Below are 8,161 nucleotides of genomic sequence, written 5' to 3' on the forward strand. Positions count from 1 at the left end.
ACCCACCCACCCACTTTCTGCCACCACAGACCAACTCTGCCTGCTCCAGGATTTCATAGGAATGCCACCGCTCGGTACGTGTTCCTGCATGAGGAGGACTCGCTCAGGGTGGTGCCTGTGAAGCCGTCCGGGGGAGGGGGTGTAGTCAGGAATTTGCTCATTTTCCTTTTCACGGACGTATCACACCTGTTTATCCTTCGCCGGTGGGTGGCTCATTGCGTTGTTTCCATTTGGGGCCGAGGTGAGCGAAGCCACCAGCACTGGAGAGCAGTGAGAGGGCAGAGGAAGCCTCGCCCGTGTCAGGGGAAGCCGCGCTCCGCGGGCTCGCGTTGCGTCTCCGTAACTGGATCTGTGTGCACCGCGCTGATAGCTAGACCCGTCCCGCTGCCGTGAGGGCCAGCTCGGGGCGCCTCCGGGGCCTGGCACCCGTGTCCGCTCCAGGGCACGTGGGCTCCGGATTAGAACATCAGGCCTTGCTCTGGGCAAGGGTAGGAGCTGGGAGGTGGTTGTGCCTAGAAAGAAACGCCGCCTTTCCCCTGGGACCTGGGACCTGGGACCGGGTGGTGGGACCCCCTAACGGTCCCCGGGTGGGTGGGTGCTGTCACTGCTCCCAGGCCCCACCATCTCTCTGATTCTCACTCTCTCTCTCTCTCTCTCTCTCTCTCTCGGGCCAGGGACCCGCATTACTCAACAGCCCTTCCCCCAGGACCCTGTCCCCATGGTCAAACTCCTCTCCTGCTGGGATCCCTGGGGGAGCAGGGGGAGGCGCTCCAGGCAGAAGCCAGACACCCCCAGGGACTCGGCCAGGACGCTCTTTGTTTCTAGAAATACACCTGTGCCAAGATTGGGGTCCCCGATAGAACAGCAAGTGGGGGGTGGCCGAAGCATCCTTAGGAAGAAGAGAGGGGCAACTTGGTCTGGCCCTCCCCGGGGCTACACGGGCTCCGGGGCTGGGGCTCGGGCTCCGGGGCGGAATCGGCAGGATATTCGTTGACAATCAGGCCCCTTCGAGGAGGGGCTGCCACGCCCATTGTTTGGTGAAGGAAACTGAGGCTTGGAGGCAGGTGTGCCAGTCCTGCCACAGGAGGGGATGGAGCCACAGGAGCGGGCAGCTCAGACCAAAGCTGGGCCACACGCCCCTCCCGGGTCAGTTCCCAGCCCAGCGAGGCCTCCTGCCAGGTGCGCCTTGTCATCCCACTTTACTGGTGAGAAAACTGAGGCCCAGAGAGGTTAGCAAGTTGCCAGGGTCACTTTAAAGTACTCGCAGGGAGCCCAGCCTCAGTGGCTCAGGGGTTGAGGGTCGGCCCATGAACCAGGAGGTCAGGGTTCAATTCCTGTTCAGGGCACAGGCCTGGGTTGGGGGCTGGATCCCCAGTGTGGGGTGTGCAGGGGCAGCCGATCAGTGATTCTCTCTCATCATTGATGTTTCTCTCTCTCCCTCTCCCTTCCTCTCTGAAATCAATAAAAACATATTAAAAAAAATAACGTATGCGCAGGGAGCAAGTAAAGCCAGCACCACCCTCCAGCCGCTATTCTCGGGCAGGGCGTGTGGCAGCCAGTGCCCAGCAGTGGCCGTGGGCAGCCGCAGACCTGGCCCTGTGCCCTCAGTGGTTGCCAGCGCTGGAGCACCCCCAGGAATCCCTTCCCCCCCCCCGCCTCCCCGCCATTCTCTCCCCTCAGTCCTTTTCACCAAACCTCCTCCATATGCAGGCCACACGCTGCTGGGCCGGACTCCAGCCTGGGGAGTGTTCCCAGCCAGACGCAGTGCCTTTCAGGCCCCTGGGGGCGGGGGGCGGGGGGGGGGGGGGGGGGGGCGCGTGCACCAAGCAGGCCGGGCAGGGTGTGCAGAGGCGTGCCATCTGCCGCTGGGTTAGCACAGCAACATCCTGCACCCCGCCTGCACCCCACCCCGGGGCCACGTGCACAAATGAGGGTCTCCCGCACAGAGGCCTGGAGGCCTGGAAGAGGGGTGAGGTGGCTGGGGGTGGGGTGGGGGGCTGGATCCCTGGGTGACCTGGCACAGGAACTGGGAGCACACTTGGTTGTCACTGCTGGGCGGTGCTTTTCCAGGGCACCGGTGCCTTCCCGAAGTTACCAGCAGCCTTCAGGACTTAGATACAAACAACGTACACGGAGCTACTGAGTTAAAAACAAAAACACCTGAGGGGAGCCTTCAGGGTCCTCCCAGGAAACGTCTACAGAGAGGGCCTTCCCAGGTGGAGCTGGGGGGCACCTCCCGCTGGGCCTGCGGCCCCTGCCCATCCTTCCGGGGCCAGGGGGCGGGTTCCCTTCCCCTCACACCTCAAGCTTCCCAATCCTGCAGCCATGGCTTCCCAGTCTCCCAGTGGAGGCTCTGGTTACCGATTCCCACCCTCCCAGCCCCGCCCCCCAGGGAGGAGCTCCTGAGGGTTCAGGCTCCCAGGGGACTTCCTGTCACTCCTGAGGACCTTTCTCGTCCCCTTATTTTTCTCTATTAATTAATGTGTATTTTTACCCATTAATGCAATAGTTTAAAGGATCCCACATGACGAGCACAGACTTGAAATGATGATTAGGCCTTTGCCCTCCCCAGAGAGGACGGCGTTCAGCTCTGCGGGATTTACAGACAGCGAGCTGGCAGCTGCAGCTGCTGATTTACCAAACTCCTGCTGAGGGAAGAGGAGGTTTAGCCTGCTCACCCTTCCCTGCAACACCCCCCCATCCGGTCCCCGCATCGTGCCTTCACCCGCGTGCAACACTTTTGGTTAAGCCAATGTTCAGCTGTTCCATCAGCAGGATTCCATGAACATTGTTTACCGCGGAGCCAGGGACTATAACCATGTATGTATGGTCTGACTTTTAGTTTTTCTTTTTTTAATATATTTTTAATTGATTTTTTTTAGAGAGAGAGGAAGGGAGAGGGATAGAGAGAGAAACATCAATGAAGAGGAACATCCTCAATCGGCTGCCTCCTTCACAGCCCCCACCGGGGATGGAGCCCGAAACCCATGCATGTGGCCTGCCCGGGAATCGAACCGGCGACCGATTGGTTCCTGGGTCGACTTTCAACTGCTGAGCCACACGGGTTGGGCACTTTTAGTAAATACCTTTGATTAGGCTGCTTCAAGAACGGCTCCCTCCTGGTGGTGGCGCAGTCGGCCGGAGCAGCCTGCAGGTGTGCCCAGGTTGAAGTTTCCATCCCGGTCAGGGCACGTGCAAGAATCAACCCATGAGTGCATGGGTGGGCGGAACAACAAATGGTCTCTCGCTCTCTTCTCTCTCTAAAAAAGTCAATAAAAAACAACATGGGGTTAGAACATCATTTAGTTCATCCCTCTATCAAATTCATAATAATAATAGAATGGCTCCTATCATCACAAGGAAAAGAAAATTGTAACTATGAGATGTTTACTATTAACTAGGCCCGTGGTGATTATTTCACACATTGCACAACTATCGAATCGTGATGCTGTACATCGGAAGCGAATATGTTAGATGTCAACTATGTCTCCATAAAGAATGGCTCCCAAAGATCCCCCAGCTGGTATGCTCCCTTCAGCCTCCTGTAGCCCCTCCCGGGAGCGGGCATGACCTGTGACTCACTCTCGCCAGCAGATCTCCCTGCAGGGAACATGCCAGCAGGTGATGATCACAGCGCCCATCTTGCCGGCGGCGTGTCCCGCTCCCTCCTTGGCGGGAAGAAGCAAGTTGCCCTGCTGGGCGCCTGTGTGGAGACGCCCACGTGGCAAGGAGGAGCCCCTGGTCCGCAGGAGCCAGGAGCAGCCTCTGGTCAACAGTCAGCAAGAAACGGAAGTCCTCCGTTCCGCACAGCAAGGAACCGAACCTCAGCAACCTCATCAGTGCGCTTGGGAGTGGACCAGCCCCATCGACCTCCAATGGGATTGCAGGTCCCAGCAGGGACCTTGCGAGCAGCCTGTGAGCTCCTGAGAGAGGACCAGTCCAGGCTGCTGACCTGGGAGACTGTAAGACATCTGTGTGGTTCACAGCGACAGGGAACTCCCAGCTGTCTTCCTTGTCCCAGGGCTCCAGGACCTCCCAGCGCTATTTCCCACTCACACAGAGCCTGTCCCCCCCTGACCCACACCTTCCCCCCACCCCCCAGCTTCCCGTGGGTGCATCCCTGGGCTCTGCTAGGGTATGCCCTGGGATATGCCGCAGGCACAAACAGCCCCACGCCCAGGGCACACAAAGGCTCTGTCTCAGTCACAGGATGTGAGGCCTGCAGGTCCCTGCGGCTCTGCGCTGCGCCTGCTTCATTCTGGGACCCAGGCTGAGGGAGCTGCCCAGGGTCTCCCTGTGGCAAAGGCGAGAGAGCCAGGGCGGACTCCAGGATGACTTCGAGTTTCAGAAAGTGTGACATGCGACTTCTGTTACTGGTGTGGAGAGAGGGGCCACAGGCTACCCTGACCAGCTCAGGGGAGGCCTGCATGGCGGCCTTGCAAACCCTAAGACTTAAAGTAACCACAAGGATGGTCTGAAGTTAAAACTAAGAGCAGTGATGGTGGGCAGTCATGTCCTAGGCCGATATCTTCCCTGACAAGCTCAATTTTTACCTTAACTGAGCCCATTGTCTTTTTGCATGTAGATAACATATCATTGGAATGTCACAGTTACTTATAACTTCCCTTTTTTCTGGACCCATCAGGGCACAGCCAAATGCCTGGACAGATACCACAAATTCCTTCATTGTCATTGTTATCATGTTCATTGTACTATCCTGCACCCACCCAAGTAACAGAAGTGTCCATCATTTTACTCTTTATCCAATCCCAGAGGGTCCCTCCCCCCTTTGCTTTCTCCCTCCTCCCTGATCCATCACCGATGGATTTCATGTCACCCACTTACATCTCCTCCTTTGATGCAATGTATAAAACGAGGTGCAGGACCACCATTCTCCGGAGCATTATCCCAATACGTTGAGGTTCTGCTTCCCAGAAATTGTGACAGTTGGGTTCAAATAAACTCACAAACATTCTCCGCGGGTTTGAAGGTTTCTGCGTGAACACTGGAGAGAGGATCTGGCCTGCGCAGTCTGCCCAGCCAGATGGTGAGTGTCGGTTCTTGACTCCATGCAGGAAAGATCTCACAGCTCGAGTCCTGGTGACTTTTAGAGGATGGTTATAAAGCTGGGGACAGTGGAACAAGGAAGGGCCAGGGTAGAAGAAGCGAGAGGAGAGGGACTAGGCAGGGAAATGAGCCCAGGCCGGCTGCTTTGGCTCACTAAGAAGTCAGAGAAGAGGGGGCCTCGCGGACAAGGTCAGGGGGTTAGCCTGGGACGAGCTGCCAATGCCCATTGTTCCCGGACTGCAAGTCTTGGGGGTCCTTAGAGTTTAGGAGATGCACTCCTGTGGGGGAGGAGGGAAGGAGAGGGCAGGGGAGGGGAGGGCGGTCTGTGGGAGGGTCAGTAGAACATTCCTCAGCTCTGTGCTGCTGCACCAGAATGAGTTCATCCCCTCCGCTTCATCATCCTTGGGTGTGGCTGGCAAATGGCACCAATTGGGTTTCTGCTCTGTCTCCCTGAGTAGTTTGATTTAAGCTATTTACCCTCTGCTTGGGGTGAAGTGTAAGCCATTTGCTCTGAAGTGCCCTAGGTTGCAGAAGACGGGATGTTTCTACTTATTAGATGCCTGTAACCTGCTTGGCCGTTAACCACCTGTCTCAGCTGCCCTGTTCCACAGGTCCCTTACTCGCCTGTCTCACTCCCACTCTCTCTCCTTTTGCCGAAGCAGAGCGAGTGGCCTGTACAGCAAGGGGCAGGGAGAACCCAGGGCCTTCCAGTCTCCAGAGAAGAGTCCTCCGATATTTTGCCTGGGGCCCAGCCGTGTGGCTCAGTGGTTGAGTGTCGACCTATGAAGCAGGAGGTCACAGTTGGATTCTCAGTCAGGGCACATGCCCGGGTTTCAGGCTCCATCCCTAGTGTGGGGCAGCCGATCAATGATTCTCTCTCACTGGTGTTTCTGTCCTCGCTCCCTCTCCCTTCCTCTCTGACATCAATAAGACATATATATTTTTTAAAAAGAATCTGCCTGCGAATACAGGCTCAGGTTCTAGCAGCCTAGGTACGGGCAGGGCAGGGCAGGGTGGGGCGGGAAAGCTGCGGTCACCCAAGCCTCATTTCAGCCCCCACTGCCCCCTGCCAGTTCTCCCGGGATTCTGCCTCCTGTCTCCTGCCGGGGGGGCAGGTGGAGCCAGGACAGGGGGTGGACCTGCTCAGCTGAGAGCTGTGGGGAGGTTTGGGAGTGTATCCGTTTTCTGCACAACAAACTACTGCGGACTTAGCAGCTCACAGCAAACACATTTCTGACTTCAGTTCCCAGGAGCTAGAAGTCTGGCCGAGCTGGCCCTCTGCTCAGGGTCTCAAACAGCCACAACCAAGGTGTCCCCACTGGGTGCTCACCTGCGGGGTCAGCGGGGAGAATCTGCTTCCAGCTCATCAGGCCGCTGGTAGGGCCTATGTCCTGGTGGTTATGTTGCCAGGGGCCCTGGCTTCTTGTTGGCCGTGGCTGGAGGCCGCCCACAGTCCCTCACCACCTGGGCAGCCTCGGCGTGGCAGGTTACAAGGAGAATCTCTCTCTCCACTCAGAGGGGTGACAGCCCATCCTCTGCGCCACATTCTATTGGTTAGAAGCAAGTCACAGGCCCCTTACTCCCCAGGGGAAGGGGTGACAGGGGGCGTGGACACGGGCAGATCACTGGAGTCACCTTAGGGTCTGTCCTCCACTGGGGCTGTCATCAGAGGCCACCCTGCCTCCCACAGTGCCCAGATCTACCCACCAATTTCTGCGGGTGCTTTCCGTGGGCCCCCCAGGGAGGCGCATGGTGGCTGCTGCCTCTTTTAGGCTGAGACCCACCTGCCTAACATGTGTCAGATGTCTCACCCAGGGTCCTCTCCTCGCGTTTATGCCTTTGTGAATTCTTTGCCATCTTCTTATGAAGTTTCCAGAGGCAGTGGAGATAGCACATTTAACCTCTCCTCTGTCCAGTGGCTAACCTCCCCTCCCCGCAACCTGACAGCCTTAGCTTTGCTGTGGTCTGCCAGCCCCCTTCCCTGCCCATCCTCCACCCACACCCAGGGCCTTTTTCTGCTCCGTGCCTGCACCTTCACAGCCTTAGAGAGCACTGACAGATGGGCAGACAGCAATTTTTTAAAACATATTTTATTGATTTTTTTTTTTTTTTTACAGAAAGGAAGGGAGAGGGATAGAGAGTTAGAAACATCGATCAGCTGCCTCTTGCACACCCCACACTGGGGATGTGCCCACAACCAAGGCACGTGCCCCTGACCGGAATCGGACCTGGGACCCCTCAGTCCGCAGGCGGACACTCTTCCACTGAGCCAAACCGGTTAGGGCAGCAATTTTTTTTTTAATCCTCACCCAAGGATATTTTTTTCATTGATCTCTAGAGAGAGTAGGAGGGAGGAAGGAGAGGGAGAGAAAAACATCGACCTCAGAGAGACACATAGGTTGCCAGCCTGAAGGGGCTGGGAACGTGCAACCCAGGTACATGCCCTTGATGGGTCTGCCCGCGGAAGCTCTAACCACTGAGAAAACTGTCCAGGGCAGACTCCAAATTATTTTTTTTCTTTTTTAAATATATATTTTTATTGATTTCAGAGAGGAAGGGAGAGGGAGAGATAGAAACATCAGTGGTGAGAGAGAATCACCCATCGGCTGCCTCCCCCACGATCTCCGGTAGGACGCAACCCGGGCATGTATGTGCCTTTGACAGGAATCTAACCGGACCCTTCAGCCCGCAGGCCGGCGCTCTATCCACTGAGCCACACCTGCCGGGGCAGATCCACATTCTTTACACTCGTATCTGATTCAGTCATCCCTGGCACTGCCCTTTCCTGCCTCTGTCTGTTTTTTTGTTTGTTTGTTTGTTTTCCTGCCTCCTGCACGCCCCACACTGGGGATGGAGTCCGCAACCCGGGCCTGTGCGCCAACCAGGGCTGGAACCCTGACCTCCGGGTTCCTAGGTGGACGCTCACCCACTGAGCTGGGCTGGGCTGTGTCTTTGCTTATGCCGTTCCTCATCTCGGGGCCTCTTCCACCCCACCCTGCTCCGGGCACCTCTCCCCGGATTCCTCCCCGGATTCCTCCCGCCCGCCCTGGGCCCCTCTGCGGGGAGCTCTCCAGCCGCCCTGTGCAGCCAGCAC

Source organism: Myotis brandtii, unplaced genomic scaffold (genome assembly GCF_000412655.1).
Source record: "Myotis brandtii unplaced genomic scaffold, ASM41265v1 scaffold819, whole genome shotgun sequence".
Classification (NCBI taxonomy): domain Eukaryota; kingdom Metazoa; phylum Chordata; class Mammalia; order Chiroptera; family Vespertilionidae; genus Myotis; species Myotis brandtii.